Below are 24,517 nucleotides of genomic sequence, written 5' to 3' on the forward strand. Positions count from 1 at the left end.
TGCCATTGTCACCGCATTTAATTCCATTTAATAGAGACAGATCTATCAAATAGATTCCACTGCGACCTTCTCCCCTCTACTACCTATCCAACATATAACCCTGACCTAGCTATAGTCCAGGGACGTGCAGTCAGGGTAGGCAGGGGTGGCAGAGCCTCCCCTGTCATTAATGATTAATATAATAACACAATTCAAAGAAAATACTTATGACACATATTATGTGTCATAAGTATATGCTTTGTATTATTCTAATCCTTTTTACTCTTTTTTTTTTATTAGCTAAGGAGGCATCAAGAGCGATGCCTCCCGCTGTCTATATTAAAGCAGCAGACACAGGGGCGGGCAGTGGGCAGGGCTGAGCTCCGGGGGTTTTAAATGCTCATTTAGAAAAATCATATAGGCGGCACCTATAGCAGTGCCTCGGTGACAGGGACGTGCATTCTGCCTATATGAAAGCACACCCCTGTCACTGAGACAGAAGTGATTGGGCACAGTGACAAGGGTGTGCTTTCATATAGGCAGAAAGCACGTCCCTGACCGTCACCGTGGCAGTGCTATAGGTGGGGTGCCCGCCGTGTAACTACAGCACAGTGCCGTTATTAGACCGAAGAGCTGGCGCTGGGAGACATGACTGGGAACAGCGCGAGTGACCCGAAGAGGCCGGGGAAGGTGCAGAGGTACAAACCTCCCACCTCTGAGAGCTGGATGACCCAACCCCGGATTACATCAACCTTTTGGGTATGATATTCAGTATGTGCGGCTGAAGTGGTGCGCATGGATCGCTGTGTACTGCTCCTTCATCAGCTTTGCAAATTCTCTATTTCCGCTCTAGTCATGTCCTATCTACAGTGCCATTATTAGAGGGCGGCCGCGGCTTGTTCCCTGACCTGTATTGCCGGGGGAATCTGGCTCCCAGCTCCTGCTGTACACCGGAGCACGTTGCGCACATTGCGCTCCCCTTTCCCATTCGGTCAGGTGTCTCTCTTCTGCCTCCCGCCGGCGCTCTCGTTTGGGCTCCAGGTGCCTGTCCCAGGACGCTCTGGAGGTCTGTCTGGGCTGCTTGGATGCAAGCAGTGCCTAGGCCAAATGGTAATGTGTGTCTGGGGGCTATTTTTTTTAAGTGGCACAGGTGTTTGTGTTAAGTGACAGACTTGTTTGTGTTTGTGTTGTGTCAGAGGTGTGTATCTGTGTATTTGTGTAAAGTGACAGAGGTGTGTGTTTGTGTAAAGTGACAGAGGTGGAGGTGTGTACTGTTTCTGTGTGTTTGTGTAAAATAAGTGTTTTTACATTATACCAATATACTTCATTTCAAATCACACTTATTTTACACAATCACACAGAAACAGTACACACACCTATGTCACTTTACACAAAAACACACCTTTACACAAATATACAGATACACAACTCTGTCACAACACATTACATTTGGCCGCATTTTTTTTTTAATGAAAAATGTATATGGGCAGACGCCATGGCGGCTTGGTGGAGCCAGCGATGGCGAACGCTGGGTCCAGGTTGCATCTTTCAGCGCTGACAGACAGGAGCTGTTCTTTCTGGTCTCTGCTGCTTATGCAGGGGGCAGCTACCACACCTGCCTGTCAGCGCAGAAGCAACCTTGACCCAATGCTCCCCACAGAGCCTGTCGGCGCTGGCACCACCGAGCCAGTGCCTCACCAACCACAAACATCACTGCACATCCCTGCTATAGTCATAACTGATAATCTAATTACAAACTAAGGTGTGGTTCGGATCATTTACAGTATTTTGGTTGTTGAGGTGCATTGGGTTGACAAGTCAAACAGATCAGTATATAAAAGGTCAACAAAGAGTGAGGTCAACAGGTAAAAAAAGTTTGCCAACGTCACAATGTCGACATGAAAACGTATAAAAAACACACACAGACCTGTGTGTCGGCCATTCAGATGTTGACTTTTTGTATCTGTCAACCTTAAGTATACCTTTCACATGTTGACCTTCTGTACCTCTTAACCTTTTGTAACTGTCAACCTAATGTTAACTATGTGATGTCGACCTATTGATTATTAAACCATACACTGTCTATTTATTTATTATTTTATTTATTAACAGTTTCTTATATAGTGCAGCATATTCCGTTGCGCTTTACAATGGCAGACAGTGATACAACAAAACAGGGTATTTACAGACAGTCAAAATGTAGGAGGGCCCTGCTTGCAAGCTTACAATCTATAGGGAAATAGGCACTGATACATAAGGATAGATACTGTATTCTTTATTGCATCGATTCCACCAGAATGCAAGGTTCTATGGCTGGTTCTGGAATTTGATAAGCTTGCCTGAAGAGATTTTTTGGGAGCACTTATAGGTTTGGAGACTGGAGGAGAGTCTTATTGTGCTTGGGAGGGCATTCCACAGAGTGGGTGCAGCCCGAAGAAAGTCCTGCAGTCGGGAATAGGAGCGAGTAATGAGTGTGGATGAGAGACGCAGATCTTGGGAGGAGCGTAGAGGTCGTGTTGGATGATATTTTGAGATAAGAGAGGATATGTATGTTGGTGTAGTTTGGTTTATGGCTTTGTGTGTAAGTAAAAGAATTTTGTATTGAGTACGGTAGAATACAGGTAACCAATGAAGTGACTGACAGAGTAGCTTTGCAGACGATGAACGTCTGGCTAGGAAGATTAGCCTTGCAGCTGCATTCATAATGGACTGTAGTGGTGAGAGTCTGTATTGGGGAAGGCCAATAAGGAGACCATTGCAATAATCAATGCGTGAGATGATGAGAGCATGGATTAGAGTTTTTGCAGTGTCTTGTGTAAGGTAAGGGCGAATTTTAAATATGTTTTTTAGGTGCATGTGGCATGATTTTGAGACAGATTGAATGTGGGGTACAAAGGAAAGTTCTGAGTCAAGGATAACACCTAGGCAGCGAGCTTGAGAGGTAGGAGTGATTGTCATATTCTAAACAGTGATAGAGATATCAGGTTGGTAACTACTATTTATTGGCGGAAATATAATTAATTCTGTTTTTGAGATATTAAGTTTGAGGTGGCGAGATGACATCCAGGATGAAACAGCAGAAAGACATTCAAAGACACGGCCCAATCCAGATGGGGACAGGTCCGGGGAGGATAGGTAGAGCTGAGTATCATCCGCATACAGATGATACTGAAATCCAAAGGAGCTGATTAGTTTGCCAAGAGATGAGGTATAGATTGAGAAAAGCAGGGGACCTAAAACTGAACCCTGAGGTACTCCAACTGAAAGAGGTATCCTATTATCCGGATACTTCTATTTAAAGGCAATTATGCAATCAGATATTTGCCTAATAGACAATTATCCACCTATGCCTATTAATGTGCTGATAAAAGCCACTACTTTATGCAAAATTATTTTAAATAAGTCTATTGAAGGTATACTGATTGCGGCTATAACGTATGTTTTGTTTACATTTGACTTCAACTTTCTAGGGAATTCTGGTTAATTCCTTATGTTATTATTATGTATTTACCTTGATTTATTATTTATGGGGGGATGTTATGCTGCTTTCCCACTGCAGACCAGTTTAAAGTACTGGTAATCTTAAATGGTATTTAAAACGGTATTAGCATTCCCACTGCAGCAGATTACCGTTTTAAATACCATTTAAGTACCATTCCCATTGCAGTGAAATGTGTATAATGTAGAGTGCCTAACCCCCCCCCCTTCCCCCAGTGTAAAGAGTGCCTAATCCCTCCCCCCCCCCCCAGTGTAAATAGTGCCTAACCCCCCGTACCTGCCCTGTGCCCCCACCTCCCCTCCCCTTGTACTTACCTGTGGGCAGTGGGGAGGCAGCGGGAGGTCATTGCAGGGTCCATGCAGGATACAGGCAGTCCCAGTGCCTGATGAGACCTAGTAGTTCTCACTTTGCACATATGTAATGAGTGCACGTGCATACTAATGAGCCGCTCATTACATATGCGCATATGTAATTAGCGGCTCATTAGTATGCACGTGCACACATTACACATGCACAAAGTGCGAACTACTAGGTTTCATCAGGCACTGGGACTGCCTGGAGGCTAAATAACGTTTAAGAGGCATTCCCACTGCCTCTTAAACGTTATTTAGCCGTGTAGGACTCTGCTTTGAAAACGTGTTCAAATACCGTTTAACTTTAAACGGTATTTCAACTCTGGCGCTTTCCCACTGCAGCCTTAAACGGTATTTTGCCCTCAAAAATCGGCAATATACCGTTTTAAGGCTGCAGTGGGAAAGGGGCATTAGACTGCACACCCTGACTACACATAGGGGGTTATTTTGATTCACTCGGAAAGGCACAATCACTTTCTGATGGACAAAACCATATGCACTGCAGATGGCGCTGATGTAACGTGTGCAGAGAGAGTTACATTCAGGTGTTTTCTAGTTTCTGTGCAGGGTAAATATTGGCTGCTTTATTTTTACACTGAAATATAGATATCAGTTTGCCACCCAAATGTAACTCTGGTGGTGGCATCTTGATCTTGCAGATGACAGCCGAGGAATAAAATAAGGCCTAATGTAGTCCATGTCCTGATGTACTGTGGGGGATAAAGTTCTTAAGGTGACTGCGAGATGGCTGTACCAATGTAACTTACTGATGGAACCATTACTTTATGTACAATGGGTTACAGAGCCAGCTGGGCAGCCTAAAGCCAAAGTCTCCTTCCCACGCCACAAGCATTATATCATCCATGCCAGTTGTATAACCTTCCTTATATGCACATGGGCGGTATGAAAGGCGAGTCCTTGAGCACCCATACACGTATTACAAGCAGCGCTACATGTGGATTAGCCTAGGGCACCTGGCACCTTTAATTAGGACCTGCATAAATGTAATACATTGTAATACATTTAGCAAGCTCAAATCAAGTAACAATCAGGTTCTTTGCATATTTTTGGACAAAACTATGGGCTTACCCACGGCATCCAGGTAACATCATAATTGGGTAAGTCCCTAATATTCTTAAGCTGGCCATACATTAGAACGACATGCATAGGATGCAGAATGTATGATCGAACAAACAGTACTTTTATGCTAAAAACACAATGGCACTCGCTAGCATTGTCTCCCATCAACTCTGCAGGAAAAGCCGCCAGAGGTTGTCACTGATGATGCACAGGAGCATATTAGGGTTACACGTTCACGCTGCACAGCAACCCAGGTCCGACCCGGAATCAATCATTTGTCTAACCTGCGTCAGAATGCCGGGTTGCTGGACCTGGGTATTTTCAGAAGGCCCTTTCACACCGCATGTCGGACCCAGGTTATTTGTGCAATGTGAAAGGGGTAGTATTGATTCTTCATACTGTATGGTCCAAACACATACAGTGGTAATATTCAGTATACGAAACAGAAGTATCATTTTTATGTGTTTACTAAACACTTTCTCCAATAGTATTAACATAAAACAGTGTCTGAGAATTGCATACAATAGAAAAAACATTAATATAGTAAGAAAGCTATTTTAGGTGATCTTTTCCAAGAAATGTTTAAATTACCAATGAAGGATCTAGGTGGGATGGCCTGTCAAGCGAGAAGGGGAGGTGAATTCTGGGATATAAGGCCACTGCAGGCCATTTGTCAGTGTAACAAGTGACATATAGTGGCTGGTGATTAGGGAGTAGGTTTCTCTGAAGGAATGATAGGGCTGGAAACATACTTCTCTGTGAAAGTTAATGTTTGGTTATCATCCTAAAAACAATCAAACAGTGAAGTCCAGAAACAGTGCATGCTTCCACTATAAGGCGACTTTACCACAATGGATAATAAGACATACAGAAATAAAATAAATAGTAACTAACAGGATACCCACTGCATAAATAGCTCCATGTCTTGTTCATCCTAACCTTGAACATTTCAAGCAAGGCAGCCATCTAGTGAGTACTACATAAGTTACAGTTCAGGATGAGGAATTCAAAGCAGTGTAACATCATACATCCCAACTGTCTCATTTTCCGCAGTTTTTTGGGGACATCCCTGCATCCCACACGGGTCGGCAGTGTCCCGCGCTGGGGGGGGGGGGGGTAGTGGTGAGTCCCCCCGTCACCTACTGAGCAGCGGTGAATAGACACTGTGAGCAAAATTACTTTCCAATTCTCATCCTATAATGCGGACAGTTAGTACTCATGCAGGTGTAAAAAGGTGCTGTAGATAGTGCTTAAGATCAACATGTACAAAAGATCGGCATGACAAGGATCAACTTACATTTTTTGTTTGATCTACAGTACAACCAACGTGGAAACTTTACTTCGCAGTCGAGGGAGTGCCAGTCTTCCCACAAGTATGTATGTACACCTATTTCAGTGTTGCCATTTAGCTTATATGGTACCCAGCAACCTTCCAGAGAGCTATGAACAAGTTGTTGTGGCCCCACATGGAAAATGCAGCTGCATATTTAAACAACATTGTTATTTTTACCTCTGACTGGGAATCACACCTACCAAAAGTATAGGCTGTCTTAAAAGTCTCTACAGGCGCACAGGTTTACCACCAACCCTGAGAAATGTGTAATTGGTATGGTGGAAGCCAAATATTTGGGGTACATTGTGGGCAGAGGACAGGTTAACCCTCAGCCTAGCAAATTATAAGCGGTTCTCAATTGGTCTAAACAGAAATGTAAGTCGCAGCTTAGGGCCTCTCTCTTTCTGGTGGGATATTACCGCAGGTTCATATAGAATTTTGCCACTAGAGCAGCTCCAGTAACTGAATGTCTCCAGACAAAATAACGTGGTCTAGACCAGTGGAAACCATTTGGCAAAACCTCGGATGAGCTTCGAGTATAGAGCCTGTCGTGCAAGCTCCTGATTTTACAAAAAAACTTCTATAAACAAGTATTTCTTGGAGCAAGAGTTTTTGTTGGTCACAGACCATGTGCCCTTGCAATGGATGCACCATTGGCATTCACACCAAAGAGTTCAATCTTTGTCTCATCAGACCAAAGAATTTTGTTTCTCGTTGTCTGAGACAATTCCTTCAGGTTTTGGCAAATTCCAGGTGGGCTGCCGTGTGCTTTTTTTTTCTAAGGAGTGGCTTCTACTCATTGGATGTGGATCATTATATATACAGGTGTGTGCATTTCCAAATCATGTCCAATCAACTGAATTTACAACAGGTGGATTCCAATTAAGAAATAGAAACATCTCAAGGATGATCAGTGGAAACAGATGCACCTGAGCTCAATTTTGAGCTTCATGGCACAGGCTGTGAATTCTTATGTACAGTACATGTGATTCATTATGGGGTATTGTTAAAGTGTGCATGTCCTATTTGTACAGCATAAGGGTGGGTGGGAGGGCCCAAGGACAATTCCATCTTGCACCTCTTTTCTTTGCATTATGTGCTCTTCAGCCTTAATTTTTAAAACTGCCATCCTGTCTGCCATTGCAGTGCCACTCCTAGAGGTGCCATGGTTTTGTGCCGCCCACTTGTGTCACTTAGATTAGTCATCCAGCTACCTTGGTGCAACCTTTGGGCCTAAAATATTGTGAGCTTTGAGGTGAAGCATATAGAGGGTAGAATTACACTTTGTTACTATGTGTTGCTTCAGATGATGGCAGGGTAGGTTCAATAGGGTTTGCTGGCACTCCAGTCTTCGACATGCAGTCAACAGCAACTCAGGTTACTGACAGCATATCCTGCACGCCCCTGTAATTTTTCAGAAAATAATGCACCACCAAATGAATTGTGTGAGCAAAACATGGAACATGCTGGAATTTGCCCAGATATAATTCTCGCACAATATTGGTGGCAAGGAATGAGTTGACATTTGTGAGATGCTGCTACTGGTGCCACTGCTGTTGTTGCTGTGTAAGGTGATACATCTAACCAGTGGCCTGTCACAGGTATGTAATCCTTGTGTACCCTGTTCCACTTGTCCACATGTTCGTGGTTAAGTGGACAGTGGTTACAACAGCATTTTTGAGGAAATTGAGTACACTTTTCTTAGTGTCTGAGAATTGCTTGCCTAGTGAAGAGAAATCTAGGCGGGATTTGGTACCGGGGCCACAGTACATCAATTAGCTGTCTAAATCCCACTGCACTGATGGCAGATACAGGGCACACGTCTAAGACCAGCATAGTTGTTATGACCTCAGTAATCCGCTTTGGAACAGGGGTACTGCTACATCTTCTTCGCAAAGGACTGTTGAACTGTTGCTTGATTAGAGAAAGTACAGTAGTAGAAGTGGAGCAGAAGTTGCAGCAGTAGGCAAAGCACTCAAGGATCCTCCGGAGGAATACCAGATAGAAGAGGAGAGTCATGCCAGTGAGATGGCCTGCAAGACTACTTCCGTTCCTGATCGAGGAGGGAATGGACTATGAGGGAGTTGTTGGTGTAGATTGTAGACACTTGGATAAAACAGGAAAAAGCAATTTAGGTGTCACTGGACTGCTTACGCTCTTAGCCAAAGTTTCTGAACTTCACAATAACTTATGATGAATGCGCTGCAGGTAACGTATACCGGAGGATGTTCCTAGGTGGTTAGCATCCTTACTCTTACTTATTACACTTTTACAAAGACTACACTTGGCGAGACAGTTGTTGTCCAGATTTGGATAGAAACAATTCCAGACTGAAAAAGTGGATTTTTTGTTTTTTGCCCAGGCATGACAATGGTCTTTTTCATCCCACAGCCAACAATTGTCTCCACCAGTGTCTGATTCGAAAAACCACATCACCATCAGAAGCCTCATCGCCAACTTCCTCCTTAGGGCAAGATACACCAATACCCTCTTCATCCTGGTGTACTTCTACAGTAACATCCTCAATGTCAATGTCAGCAACTGGACTGGCGGTTCTCCTCCCAGCACTTGCAGATGGCATGTGAATAGTGTAAGGACCCTCCTCTTCCCGTCAAGTGTTGGGATGGTCAGGCCCATTGCAACCGTGGACACACATGGACTCTCCTTGGGGATTTGTGATATCTGTGTTTTAAAGAGTTTTATTTTAATTTTATTTTTGAGAGGGATAGGGCTTCCATCTTCCTGAGGACTGAACCACCAGTCATGAACATAGGCCAAGGCCTTAGCCTTTCCTTGCCACTTCATGTTGTGAATGGCAAGTTTATGTTATTCATCAGAGTTTACTTTTTTTGGGGTGTTATTAATTTTAACTTTTTGAATTTTACATGGCCTCAATGATATTGGGCATCTGCCTTAGCAGACAATGTTCATGGAACTGTTATGACTAGTGGCAGCAGCATCAGCACTGGGAAGTAGTGTCCTCCTTCATTTCTGCATCCACATGCACCACCAATGCACTTATACAGCAGCACAGGGCAGCACCATAGGACTTATATTCAATACCACAGGACAGCAGCAGCCCTAACAGCACAGGACAGCTGCACCCTTTTACAGGACAGGACAGTGCCCCTTTATTTACTCAGCTCACAGGGCAATGCCACTCTGTTTTTTCAGGGCAGCACACCTTTATTTTTACAGTACAAAGGGCAGTGCTCCTTTACAGCAACATCACACAGGACAGAAACCCTGTATTATTATTTCTATGGCAAACACAGGACAGCGCCCCTTTATTTTTACAGCACACAGGGCAGCGCCATTTTACAGCAACATCCCATAGGACAGCAACCCTGTATTATTATTTCTAGGGCACACACAGGACAGCACCCCTTTATTTTTACAGCACACAGGGTAGCACTCATTTATTTTTACAGCATACAGAACAGCACAGGAGGACAGTAGCAACACAGCACAACACCCCTACACACAGCACAGGCCAGCACAGGAGCACAGCAGCACCCTGTATAGCACAAGACAGCACCCCAAGAGTTCACCTCAATACAGCACTCAGCACCCATCCCACGCCACCCACAGAGAGACAGCCAGAGGTCTGTCCTCTACCCTCTCCAATGCTGGAGTGAAGATGGCACTTATCAGTGGAGTCTTATATAGGATCCAAAACGTGAGAATCCGACAGTGGGATGATGACGTTTTGCCTTGATCTGGGTTCCAAGTCTGGCAGACTTGGATCCTCCCTCAGATCAGGAAGTTCGTGGGGGCTCGGATCTCGGAGAACCAAACCCGATTATGCCTAATTATATATATTTATATATATATATAGATAGATAGAGAGAGAGAGAGAGAGAGAGAGAGAGAGATCAATTAGAAAGCCAGATCGATGCAAATGCTTCAAAAGATAATAGAAGTAACTTGACTTGCTGCCAACAGATGGCAGTGTAAGCCCGCTTGAAGCGAATGCTTAAAAATCTAGTAGATGTAGTTTCACTCACCACCAACAGATGGCAGTGGTTCGGAGTAGCACAGACACTAGACTGAAAATCTACTTTCCATAAGATAAGTTTTATTTTAAAGTGACCTGTGAGTGCCGTTGTTTCTAAATACAATATATATATATATATATATATATATATATATATATATATATATATCACTGTCTCCATCCCTCTCTCTATTATAAATATATTTTTTTATTTATTTATTTCATTGATCCACCCCCAACCTAGAGTTCTGGATCTCTTTTTCCAGAAAAATAGTACCATATATATATATATATATATATATATATATATATATATCCGGACAGGTGGCCGGCACGTCCACAGCTCCAACGCTTTAAGCAATGCACTGGGTGCCTTCACCAGGAATGATGTAGTATAGCAAGGAAGTGCGGCACTCGCAGTATGATGAAGTACACGGAAACAGCAGGTAAGTTTAAGCAACGTTTCAACGTCCTTTTATTAGGACATTTTCATCAGGCTCGAAAAATGAACAAACATTACATACCTTTATACACCTCTGTGACAGCTGACTTCTGTCCACGCTGGCCCGCTTCCGGGTCCCACACGTATGACATCATCAGTGAATCGACCAGTGCACCCATCACCAAGACAACGGAACAAAACAAAAAGTATATACATGACGCATGTGCGAGCGGTACGCAATAAGCGCAACAAATGGCATTCCAGTATAAATTAAATATATATAAATACTAGGCAATACAATGCATGAATGGCTAAGGTCAGAGATAATGCACAAACACAAACACAAAGCTGTCACCACTCAAATGCAACCGCTGAGCGAAAGATACGCTAATGCGAATAGCAAAAAATACAACATACCTATTAGAGGCAGCTATGTGCAAGTGATGTGGATGGTGCCAGGGGGATTGCAACAAGACACGGAAAACATCATATCATGACAAGCGATGTATATGTATATATTACTTCCTAGACATGCAACTGATCCCTAGGTGTTCATTGAGGCCATTAGGCGCAATGGTCCCCAAACGGTGAATCCACCTAGTTTCACATTTAAGAAGTTTTAAACCTCTGTTACCACCCCGGAGGCTCTGTGGGATGTGATCAATCATCCGATATTTCAACTGAGGGAGCGTATGTTTCATGGTAACAAAGTGTTTGGGAACAGGGAGGTCACACTTGCCACCCGATAATGCCGCTCTAATGGTGGAGCGGTGAGTTGTAATGCGTTCCTTGAAAGATCGCTCAGTCTTGCCTATGTAAGATAGGCCACACGGGCAGATAAGTTGGTACACAACATATCGAGTTTGGCAATTAAGGGTGTGTCTAATGGTGAATTTGTTGCCTTTCTGAGGATGGTAGAAAACATTACCCGGGATCATGTTGGCACACACGGTGCATGTACAACGAATGCAGCCGCGGGGTTGGGGTTGGCAAGGTTTACTAAAGTCAGTGATATCAGTTTTAACTAACAAATCCCTTAAATTAGGACCGCGTTGATAGCATGACATTAGTCTGGAGGTCGGGATATTGATATCCTTGTCACTGGTGACGATTGGCCACAATTTTTTAGAAATAGTGTTAACCGTGGTACTTTCAAGAGTGTACTTGGTAACCCAGGGAATGGTGGTAGGTGCCTCAGATACCAGTTTGGGGGTCAAGAGATCTTCACGAGTGACCAAAGATGCCCGATGTTTGGCATCCAATAGGTCACGGTGCCTATATCCCCTAGCAAGGAAACGCTGAATAAGGGCCTCAATTTGTGCGTCAGAGTCTACAGGGTCTGATACGATGCGTTTGATACGCACCATTTGCGAATAAGGGAGACCCTTAACTAAGCTACGTGGATGGCAACTCGTACCATGCAGTAAGTTGTTGCGGTCTGTTTCCTTTTGAAATAAGTTGGTGGAAATTTTACCGTCAGTCATAGAGATAGTTACATCAAGGAAATTGATGCTGTGTTGGTCACTGGTCATGGTCAATTTGACAGGACTCGGGGACTCATTATGGGCTTCAACCAATGTAGTGAGCTCTGAGAGGGGGCCGGACCAAATCAACAGCAAGTCATCAATAAATCTACGATAACACACAATTTTAGCAGAAACAAGTGGATTACTGAAAAATAATGACTGCTCGATGGAAAACATATAGATGTTAGCATAAGCCGGAGCATGCTCCTGACGACGGTGACCACACCGAAACGGCCGTCGGGCATCAGTGGCTTGAAAGTGGACCATCATGCTATTTTTCTGGATTGTGGTAACATTGTAAACTGGACTGTATCCATGCATTGACCTATACCCGCCATGATGTGTCCCTGTTTTTTGCACTTTACCTCATAAAACAATTTTTTTTTCCTTTTGGAATGGATGTGCTGGCTTCCTTGTTTTTCTAACTTATTTTTATGTGGCCTGCACTCTTACGTTGCTTTGCTAAAGTGTGTGAATTGCCTGGACTCTATATATATATATATATATATATATATATATATATATATATATATATATAGACAATTGCATATGCGCGGCACTCCGGAATGATGCTGTATGGGTGAAAGTAGAAACCCCGGTGCCCTCCGTGCGATACACCTGCCGACTGCAGGTGCCTGTATGTAGCTGTCTGGGAGCGGCGGCACTCGGTCCAAGCGGAATAAAAGTCAGGAGACTGTGTAGTTATACACCAACGTTTCAAACCTCTGTGGGTTTTTTATCAAGGTAAGCAAAAGACTTTTGCTTACCTTGATAAAAAACCCGCAGAGGTTTGAAACGTTGGTGTATAACTACACAGTCTCCTGACTTTTATTCCGCTTGGACCGAGTGCCGCCGCTCCCAGACAGCTATATATATATATATATATAAATATATATAGATAGATAGATAAATAAAGATGTATACAGTGTATATATATATATATATATATATATATTTAACGCATGTACTCTTTCTTTTAGCATCAGGAGTAATATTTGATATGTCATAGGATTTATTTACCTTTCACATTCTAAATGTTATACAATTTTCTAAAGTGCATTCATATGATAATGATGGGTTCAAACAAAACATGGCATTATGACAAAATACACTTGTAATTAAATCCATGCAATTTTTATTTAAAATACTGAGCTATAACCAAGTGAAAACACTCACATAATTATAAACTCATTAATACATTTCTGGACAGTGGTCTCAAAGTGCAATTAATACTAAAAGCTTGGCAGACAGTTATGATAAGGTGACCTACTTTGTCCAACATCATTACTTAAACAAACATAATACTTTATTTTCAAACTTATTTATGGATTAAATTACTACTTTTCTTTAATAACTTCAAAGCGGCTGTACAGAAAGGGAAACCAAGTATAATATTATCTTGATAAAATGCCATAGAAAATACAGACCATTAGGAGAAATTTCCTGTATAGGAAAAAAAGTCAGTAAGGTCAATGTTTGTCCTTAAATGTCCCTCCTGTGTTTACAGAAATGCTTAAAATCAGTCAGCGACATTTGCCATACACTCTGTAACTATCTGTACTGCCATGATTCTATGTGGGTATTGCCTTGTACAAAAGGCATTATAGCACAGGTATAATTCAGCTGATTTGGTCAAAAGGGGGCGTGTCCGCGTAAAAGGCCGTGGATTGACGATATACGGGCAGGATCACGACATTCCACGGCCGTTATCAGCAGAACAGAACCGACAGCTTTTAAAGTCGGGCACATTCTGCCGTGATGCCTCTTCAATGCTGTCGGTATAGACAGCATTGAATAGGGTCCCATGGTCCACCTCTATTTCCCTCGTTGGAAATAGCGGCGGAGGATTGCATACCTCCATAGTATTTATTGGTAGAAAAATTGTAAATATCGCAGAGTGGACCTGATTCAGAGTTGATCGCTGACAAGCGAATTTGCAGAACGAGCAATTCACAAATTGGACACCTGTCATTTTCAGGGAGCTCCTAAAAAACCACAAGGGAGGGTGTCAGGAACCCCGGTTCTCAGACCGCTCGCGTGCGCTCCTTACCGGCACGCTGGGGTAATATACTCCGCAGATCAGCTGCCGGTACAGTCTGTAATCCCTGGCGTGATGTCTCCTGCTTCCAAGTCATCCCCTGCGTCACTTAGAGCTCCAGGTGTATTCCCTGGTCAGATTGCGGGTCACATGATCCAGGTAAGCTCCAACTGACTTCCTGGTCTGTGTGCTGCTGCTGCGGCTGATTCCCTCACCTGCGTCTGATTCCCTCATCACCTGGAGGGATAAAAGCCTGTCTCACAGTCTCCTCCCCGTCTTGAACAACTCCTCAGTTTCCCCTGAGAGTTCTCCAGCGTCAGCTCCTGTCAAGACTCCCCACTTGCTCCAGAGGTCCGGTTTCCTGAGTCCGCTGTTACCTGTGTCATTCTCAGCGTCCCTGGTCATTCCACTCCTGCCAGAAGCTTCCACGAGTTCCATCTGCCGTGTGACCCAGCCTTCTCTGTGCAGCCCAGGTTGTCTCCTCAGCGTCCGGATACCAGTGGGTTCCCATGCCCGTCTCCTCTCGGCTCCCAGGCCGCTCCAGCGATCCCCAGTGATCTCCAGTGTTCCCCAGTGATCTCCATCGAGTTCCCTCCGGCTCCCAGGCCGCATCTCACGGTACTCAGTCCCCATCACTGTGTACATCCTGCTATACATATTCCTCTGTGCCCTCCGTGTTGCTACCAAGCATTCAGTGCCATCGATCACCATCAATGGTTTAAGTACCCCTCAAACATCTTTGATCTAGAGACTCCAGAGTATCAAACCCTGCTAAAGCCACAGAGGAATCTAGGCAGAGGGCCGCGACCTGGTCGGCAGTTGCAGCTAAAACCATATCCCCTTGCGGGGGTCCCTGGTGAATACCACTGTCGGCTTAGACCCCGCGCCTCTGCTTTAGGTCTCAGCCAATCCTCTGTGTCCCCGGCAGGTTATTCTCATCTATCCTCCGTGCATGAGCTCCAGCTACCTCAAGCCTCCCCGCTTCCGGTTCCCTGCGCCCTCCACTGGCGCACCCAGGTCAGTGCCGGGAACACAGCTAGTCCAGGCCGTGACAGAGGGTCTGTGACATCAGCGTTGGCTTTGATCAGCCTGTCTCTGTTGCAGATGACTGGTCAGATCAGACTTACATTTGCACAGACTAGAAAAATTATTTGATGGTTTGTGAATTGCAAATAGATTCGCTGGTGGATCGCAATTGGTGTTATTTTCACAATTCATTCTCAAATTGGCGGCAACTATCTACAGTCATCTTCAACTTTACAGTGTATCCTTACTGTGGAAAACCTGCTATGCTGTAGCTAAAGAATTGCCATGCTGTTACCGTGTATGGTGTCTACCTGCTACAAATAAAGAACAATACTTTAGTGCTTTACTGTCTATGTGATTCCGTGTCACACTATGCATGTACACAGGTATTCATAAACATAAGTTGTGTCTAGCAGAATGGTACAGTACCACTGTCCTTTTGCATGCCTACCTTCTAACCCAGTTGACCTATTGACTGTTGATCTTCTGACTTTCTATATCTTGGACCACACCCTGATTCAGGGGCGCCGATTTACATTATTTCTGGTGGTTGCTCCCACAGACACACACACACACACCCCCGGAGTACCATCTCCCCCTCCACGGGACTCACCCGCTGCTCGTGTTGGGGATCCTAACAGCGCTGCAGCGGGCTCCCAGCAGTGGCTATGCCATCAGCAGCAGGGTCCCTGCGGAAGATGGGAACTACCGCTACTAGTTCCCATCCGCCGCAGGGACTCCCACTGCTAACGGCATATCCGCTGCTGGGACCCCGCTGCTGGGGCCCGTGCCATGGGTGCTCCTCACTTTCCGTGGGTGCTTGGGCCCCGGAGCACCCATGGTTTCGGCGCCTATGCCCTGATTTCATGTGTACACCCTTTGGTAGCCCTTGATTGGCTCACAAGACATGCTTATTTTACTCACTGTATTCTTCTGTGCTAAAATGAGTACTGATTGGCATGCCCATATGTATTGATTCCTCGTATGCATTACACTATTAATTTATAAGTGTTTATTTCTATTATTAAATGCTTAAATATTAAGCTATTAACAAACCACAACTATTGCGGCCCTGCAATGCTCCCAGCCATCTTTCGCTATGACTTTTCTTCACCATAGAACCATAGCATTGCCTTCATTTTATTATATATATATATATATATATATATATATATATATATATATATATATATATATATATTGTTTGGTATTATAAATTGTATCTGCATATCCCACTGTGCTGAAATTGTAATACTGTACTCCTCATTAAACGGCCTTCTTTTAATTTGTTTACAGCAGGAGCTGCGTTGCTATGACAGCAGAGACGTTATAGTATTGCCTCATGAATATTCATTAACTGATGACATCACTCGGGAGCGACAGCTACGCCCCAGTGAAGCGTGCCGCCCAGCAGCCCGGCTCCGTCTGTGTGTCACTCTTGGTGGGGATATAAGGTGAGCGTTTACATGTATGTATTACTTGATGTTCTGACGACGGGGATTGAAATAAAACTTTGCTATTTCTTCAAATTCCGTGGTGCCGCCTCAGTGCTTCTCTGCTAAGTACTCTTGGTATTTATGTAATCGTTTGGGCAGAGCACACGGTGAATCACAGCTGACAGTGGAGTGCCGGACCGACAAGACTGCTATATATATATATATATATATATATATATATATATATATATATATATAGATATATAGATAGATAGATAGATAGATAGATAGATAGAGAGAGAGGAAATCCGCACTCAATTTAAATGTTCATCCAGATTGTGCTCACTCCAAGGCACATGACCATAAAATATTATATTTGAAGGAGGGCACTCACCATTTCGCAGATAAAAATGTACAAATTTATTGATCCATTAAAATATTGAACTCGTCAACGGTGCATTTCAGACCTTTTTCAAGACAACAGGCCAAATACACATGAGATCATTCTCCAACAGAGACCTAGTTTAGACTGGCCCCATGGCAGGCATTTATACCATCATGCACAGGAAGTGGAAACAGTTACCAATCGTGGGATAGTGTCAAAAATGGAATAAGCACCACAATACACTCTTCCCTAGTCACAGTTGAGCATAGTTAGATCACTGCTGAATAAATCAAACTCACTACCTCAAGATAACTTACATTATAAAGTCAGATACACATGACTTACATCGGCGTGCATTCCAACATCTTGTTTCCGTTTATATTTCATAAATGACACCAAATTATTAGCTCAATAGGAAGAAATACTCACTGCCGCTCAATCAAGTCACAAGCCCCATCCAGACAAGCTTCTGTATACTAGTGCCGCTTGCTCAGAAAGACAAGAGACCATAGTCTCTCGATCAAGGCACCGACGGTAGCATCACTGGAAGTGACGCACTCCACCCTTTCATCAATGACGCGGCTCACGGATCTGGAACTCCCTTGGCTTGCGTTCCAGCTCTAAGCAACAATGTCCAGTGACAGGACATCTTACTGAACGGCATCTTCATACTCCCTGCATGTATAGCACAATACCTGCCTCTGGGCCAGCCTTTCACATTCTCCTTGTTCAATAATATACAAACATTAGACAAACATACAAACAACAAAAAAATTGACCTTGGGTAAATGAACCTTTAGGTCAAATATCCATTTATATTCTAAGAGGGGAAAATTTTAATTTTCCCTTCCCTGCTCCACTGAACCTACCAAAACAAAAATAAAAAATATAGAAAAACTTCAGAAAAAAAGATAAAAAATTGTAAAGTATATAATAGAGTGAAGGTCAAGTCCAACCGTGTCCAATCCTCAAAGGAAGACGTTAAATGAGGCGTGTTCGTTTAACCCTCTAGACCTCTAGATCAGGGGTGTCAAACTCAAATTCATCGGGGGCCGCATCAGCAGTTTGGTCACCCTCAAAGGGCCGGTCCCCCAAAAAGTACAAATGACAGAAAACTTGTACAAGGTGTACTTTAAAGCAGTATGAAACAGGACATGCATATAACAATAATGCAATAACAAAAATGGTGGGCCATCAAACACAGAGCTATGCTGCAGAAATTTAATTCCACATCCAGTACTAATTATATTGAGGTGCAGGGTTCAGTGGTAGACAGGGACAGAAGGTACAGAGCTGCCTTAGGGATGCTAGAGGAGGTGACACCATTTTGGGAAAGACATTTTAATGTGGGCTAGCAAGATAGACACGCAGTGACTAGAGGAGAGCATGGCCTGGTGTGTAAATGTCACCCTCAGTGACAGAGATCCCCACGTACAGCGAACAGCCCGAGCTATACACTACTAACCTATTTCAGTCAGCCGCCTCGCACACACGGTTACCGCTACTACCAGCAGTCCAGCACGGATCGCCAGCTGCGTGACGTCCCAGTCCCAGCAACCAACCCTGCAGCTCCGGCGAGCGTGCGCGGGGTGGGGGGTGGGTGAGAGGAGGTGGCCTAGGCAGGAGCTGGGACACACTGCCCCTGCGTGCTATCTCCTTGTGCGGGCCACATGACGAGGTCTGGCGGGCCGGATTTGGCCCGCGGGCCTTGTGTTTGACACCCGTGCTCTAGATGGATATGTGTTCAGCAGCAGTCTATTCATCATTCCTTAGATTCTACAAAAGTAGGTCAAATTAAAAAATAAATTCTTTCTTTTGTAGAAAATATGGATCAGGGCATTTTATTAACAGTATAATATACAGTAGAAGATATTACTGATATCTCCCGGTTACATTTCTCCTTTAATATTTTCCACATTCCCCATAGTTTGTGCCATTGTAATGGTATACAGCACAGGTTGTCATACTCTGTCCTCAGAGCCCCGCACAGTTCATGATTTCCTGGTCAGATTATTAAAATGACAGTTGGTGATACAGAGAAAAACTGGACTGTAGGGGGTCTTGAGGACGGGAACGGGATCTAGGCCTAACCATTTCTAACAAAGAATGGGAGTCCATCTTCCTAAAAGCCCACGCCAGTTCTGTTTGCATCCAAACAAGGGAAACCCAATACAAAATAATTATGCGTTGGTACAGACACCCATCTATCTTAAATGCCATGAACCCGAGCATCTAGGCAAATTGTTGGAGGTGCAGAAAGGCCACTGGAACACTCCTACACATATGGTGTGAATGCCCGCTAATTACCCGCTTTTGGACCGATGTTCTTGAGACCTCACAAAAAATAATCCATATCTCCCTTCCCGCAACTCCTGCCTACTGGCTGCTGAACCTGTCCCCCACCCCACTTTCCTCCTACAAAACCTCATTGCTCAGACACCTTGGTAACGCTGCAAGAGCTGCCATACCAGTCCTGTGGAAATCCACGATCCCTCCCACACGCAAATCCTGGTTCACCAAAATTGACCACTACATGTCCATGGAGGACGTTTTACTATCATCAGTGGACAAACACTCAGATTTTGCAGCCATATGGCTTCCTTGGCTGGATTATAAATCTTCACAGGAATACAAAGATTCTATTTGTAGGTAAATCAGCTGGATCCATTTTCGGACTATAGTAGCCTCAATTTGCCTCTATCACTCTATACTCGGGAAAGGTCAGACCCTCCCCTCCCCCCTCTTTATCCCCCTATTTCTTCTTCCCCTTTCTCCCCCCTCTCACCAGATATCACCCCCTCTTAACCTCATGTACCCCAACCTGTCCGCACTAATGTGAATACCCACATTGCACTCTTCTTTCTGTGCCTAAAATTATTACATTTAAACGATTTCATAGACCTTTGAGGACCTCATTAAGAGCAGTTACATGATTGTTTACTGTTGACAACTGTATGTCTCGCTGCGCCGAGATGAGCAGACTGTTCGCATAATTCAATGTTTGCATCCCTGTTATTTCTTACAATATTCAATAAAAACTGATTATACAATAGTGCGCACAAGCTGCTGTTTGTGCACACTAGGTATTCACAGGGCTTCACTTTTTCCACATTGTGTTGTTACAGCTTTATACCAAAATTGAATAATTTATTTTTTCCCCTCAAAATTCAACACCAATACCCCAAAATGACAAAAAAAATTAGCAAATTTATAAAAAATAAAAAATATGAACATAAGTATTCACAGCCTTTCCTCAATAGTTTGTTGATGCACCTTTGGCAGCCATTACAGCCTCAAGTGTTTTTGAATATGATGCCACAAGCTTGGCACACCTACCTTTGGGCAGTTTCGCCCCTTCCTCTTTTGCAGCACCTCTTCAACCCCATCAGGTTGGATGGGAAGTGTCAGCGCCCAGCCATTTTCAGATCTCTCCAGAGATGCTCAATTGAGTTCCAGTCTGGGTGCTGGCTGGGCCACTCAAGGACATTCACAGAGATGTCCTAAAGCCAGTCCTTTGATATCTTGGCAGTGTTCTTAGGGTTGTTTTCCTGCTGAAAGATGAACTGTCGCCCCAGTCTGAGGTCAACAGCCCTCTGGAGAAGGTTTTCTCTGTACATTGGTGCATTCATCCATCCCGACTAGTCTCCCAGTTGCTGCCATTGAAAAACATCCCCACAGCATGATGCTGCCACCACTATTCTTCACTTTAGGGAAGGTTTTGGTCTGGTGATGAGCGGTGTCTGGTTTCCTCTAAACACTACACTTGGAATTTAAGCCAAAGAAATCAATCTTTGTCTCATCAGACCAGAGAATTTTGTTTCTCATTGTCTGAGAGTCCTTCAGGTTTTGCCAAACTCCAGGCAGGCTGCTATGTGCTTTTTACTACTGCCATGTGCTTCCATCTGGCCACTCTACCATACAGTAATAACTGGGTGAAGTGTCACAGGCAGGTTGTGGAGGAAAAATAAAGAAATGAGAATTTAGTAGATAACCAACATGCGACCTAATAACAAGAGGATTATTATGGGGTACTAGGTTGGCGGTGCTCCCAAAGAGGTTCAGCAGGATAACTGAATTAAGGTAGGTGTCTTACAAGGAGACGTAGGGAGAACAAAAGGGTTTTTGGGGCACACTTGAAATATTAAGATAGTGAAAAGATGGTGTACAGATGTGTGACATAAAATCTAACCTTTATTGATTACACTTAAAATACATACAAGCACACGTCAATTTTGATACATAGAAAAATTTTAAAATGCAAAACTGGATGTAAATTAAACTGTGGAATTTATTTATAATAGTTAATACACAATGCAGAAAAGAGCGAAATTGTAATACAAAATCCATCAAGTGGGCGAAAATGATTTGCAGGGAATTTACCAGGCAATAAATAATTTATTTTGAGCAAGGCAAAGTAATACAAGATAATAATATTATAATGCACTTCCAAGGTGCGTTGGTTCTAATATTATTTGAGTCTTGCTCCAGACCCTCAGTGGATGGTATACAACAATTATTAGACCCGTATACAGTTATAGGGGCAACAGGTTTAAGTTACTATTGTTAGAGCAGAGTTTGTAGATGAGAAAAGAAGGGGGAATGCTCTTCGTATGCATTCGCTACTTCTGCTGTCTGGATGTTTGATACAGCACTGGATATTCCCTGGTGGTCTCCCAAGAGGTACTGATCCAGCCAGTCACTGCTTAGCTGCTGAGTTCGGATGGGATCAGGCGGCACAGCGATGTATGGCAGTATATGACATCAGATGAGAGAGCCTCAAATGGAACTAGGAGCCAGTTGTCACTTCTGCTTTTCCCCGGTGTCACCCAGGCGAATGAGAGAGTGAGCGAGTCCAGGTGAGAGGTTATAGTAGATTAGAATAAATAAGAAAGGAAAAAAGCACTGCTCCAAAGATAACGATATATGTACCCACTGCAGGATTTTGATGGATTCGTGATCACTGCGCCAGTAATGGGAAATACTGTGCACAATACCACATGCAGGGATGAGTGAGGTCTTTATGAATCATGGATCATTGTATGTGCACAATAGACTCATTATCAGCAACATACATAATAGCATATAAATCAAGCATATATCGATGGAATTTTTTGAGAGAGAATTAGTGGTGAATTTTGAGTAATAGTAACAGGTATCACAGATATTAGTTGGTGATTTTTAATTAGCTTGGTGTTTATTACCCACTTATTAGAGGTGATAAGTAGCTTGGTGTTTATCCCCACTTATTAGAAGTGATAGGTAACCATATATGACAGAATTATGAAAAAAGGGTAAAGTTGTAAAGTAAAATGACAATATTTCATTACTTAGAGTAGAGCAACAGCTGCAGGTAACAGTGTTTAGCAGATCTGTTCACAATGGTGAAAGAGGGCTAACCTGTTAGTGTCAATTAGCCAATTAACGCTAGATTCTCTTATAACGATAGATAGCAAAATTATGCAGGGGAGATAGAAGGTAAAGTAATGGAAGTGTTTTACTGCAGCTAACCACTACTTAGAGTGGAAGAGCAGCCGCTGATGACAGTAATAGCAGATTAGTTAACAATAGTAAGAGAGGGCTAACCTGTAAGTATCAATTAGCGCTAGATTTTCCTATGGCGGGTAACTCGTTTTTGGAGTGCCCCATATGGTGAAGCGCAAGTGTCCAGCTCAGTGGCGGTACCGATGCAGACACGTACAAGACACAGAGTCTGTACGTGAACAACAGTCAAAGTATTAGGTGCAGAATACCTTATTATATCGCAGCGGGATCCAGTCACGGCAGTACAATCTGTGAAGCGAGTGTTCCCAGCGTCTGAACTGCAACGGCCGCACTATTCAGAGAAGAACTGAGAGAGGGTTCCGGATGGCTGGAAATGCCCTGACGTCAGAGACACGTGTTTCGCCCCGATTGGGCTTGATCACAGTCACGTCACTGTGATCAAGCCCAATCGGGGCGAAACACGTGTCTCTGACGTCAGGGCATTTCCAGCCACCCGGAACCCTCTCTCAGTCCTTCTCTGAATAGTGCGGCCGTTGCAGTTCAGACGCTGGGAACACTCGCTTCACAGATTGTACTGCCGTGACTGGATCCCGCTGCGATATAATAAGGTATTCTGCACCTAATACATTGACTGTTGTTCACGTACAGACTCTGTGTCTTGTACGTGTCTGCATCGGTACCGCCACTGAGCTGGACACTTGTGCTTCACCATATGGGGCACTCCAAAAACGAGTTACCCGCCATAGGAAAATCTAGCGCTAATTGATACTTACAGGTTAGCCCTCTCTTACTATTGTTAACTAATCTGCTATTACTGTCATCAGCGGCTGCTCTTCCACTCTAAGTAGTGGTTAGCTGCAGTAAAACACTTCCATTACTTTACCTTCTATCTCCCCTGCATAATTTTGCTATCTATCGTTATAAGAGAATCTAGCGTTAATTGGCTAATTGACACTAACAGGTTAGCCCTCTTTCACCATTGTGAACAGATCTGCTAAACACTGTTACCTGCAGCTGTTGCTCTACTCTAAGTAATGAAATATTGTCATTTTACTTTACAACTTTACCCTTTTTTCATAATTCTGTCATATATGGTTACCGATCACTTCTAATAAGTGGGGATAAACACCAAGCTACTTATCACCTCTAATAAGTGGGTAATAAACACCAAGCTAATTAAAAATCACCAACTAATATCTGTGATACCTGTTACTATTACTCAATATTCACCACTAATTCTCTCTAAAAATTCCATCGATATATGCTTGATTTGTATGCTATTATGTATGTTGCTGATAATGAGTCTATTGTGCACATACAATGATCCATGATTCATAAAGACCTCACTCATCCCTGCATGTGGTATTGTGCACAGTATTTCCCATTACTGGCGCAGTGATCACGAATCCATCAAAATCCTGCAGTGGGTACATATATCATTATCTTTGGAGCAGTGCTTTTTTCCTTTCTTATTTATTCTAATCTACTATAACCTCTTACCTGGACTCGCTCACTCTCTCATTCGCCTGGGTGACACCGGGGAAAAGCAGAAGTGACAACTGGCTCCTAGTTCCATTTGAGGCTCTCTCATCTGATGTCATATACTGCCATACATCGCTGTGCCGCCTGATCCCATCCGAACTCAGCAGCTAAGCAGTGACTGGCTGGATCAGTACCTCTTGGGAGACCACCAGGGAATATCCAGTGCTGTATCAAACATCCAGACAGCAGAAGTAGCGAATGCATACGAAGAGCATTCCCCCTTCTTTTCTCATCTACAAACTCTGCTCTAACAATAGTAACTTAAACCTGTTGCCCCTATAACTGTATATGGGTCTAATAATTGTTGTATACCATCCACTGAGGGTCTGGAGCAAGACTCAAATAATATTAGAACCGACGCACCTTGGAAGTGCATTAT

General features: G+C 43.6%; 2 pseudogenes; one reads left to right on the top strand and one right to left on the bottom strand.

The window, feature by feature from the left end:
* Positions 1-21,734: 21,734 nt before the first annotated feature.
* On the bottom strand, positions 21,735-21,851 carry LOC146076163 (5S ribosomal RNA; annotated as a pseudogene).
* A 2,344-nt stretch (positions 21,852-24,195) lies between these two features.
* On the top strand, positions 24,196-24,312 carry LOC146076164 (5S ribosomal RNA; annotated as a pseudogene).
* The last annotated feature ends 205 nt before the right edge of the window (positions 24,313-24,517 follow it).

This window comes from Crinia signifera, chromosome 4 (assembly GCF_055691185.1).
Source record: "Crinia signifera chromosome 4, ASM5569118v1, whole genome shotgun sequence".
Taxonomy (NCBI): domain Eukaryota; kingdom Metazoa; phylum Chordata; class Amphibia; order Anura; family Myobatrachidae; genus Crinia; species Crinia signifera.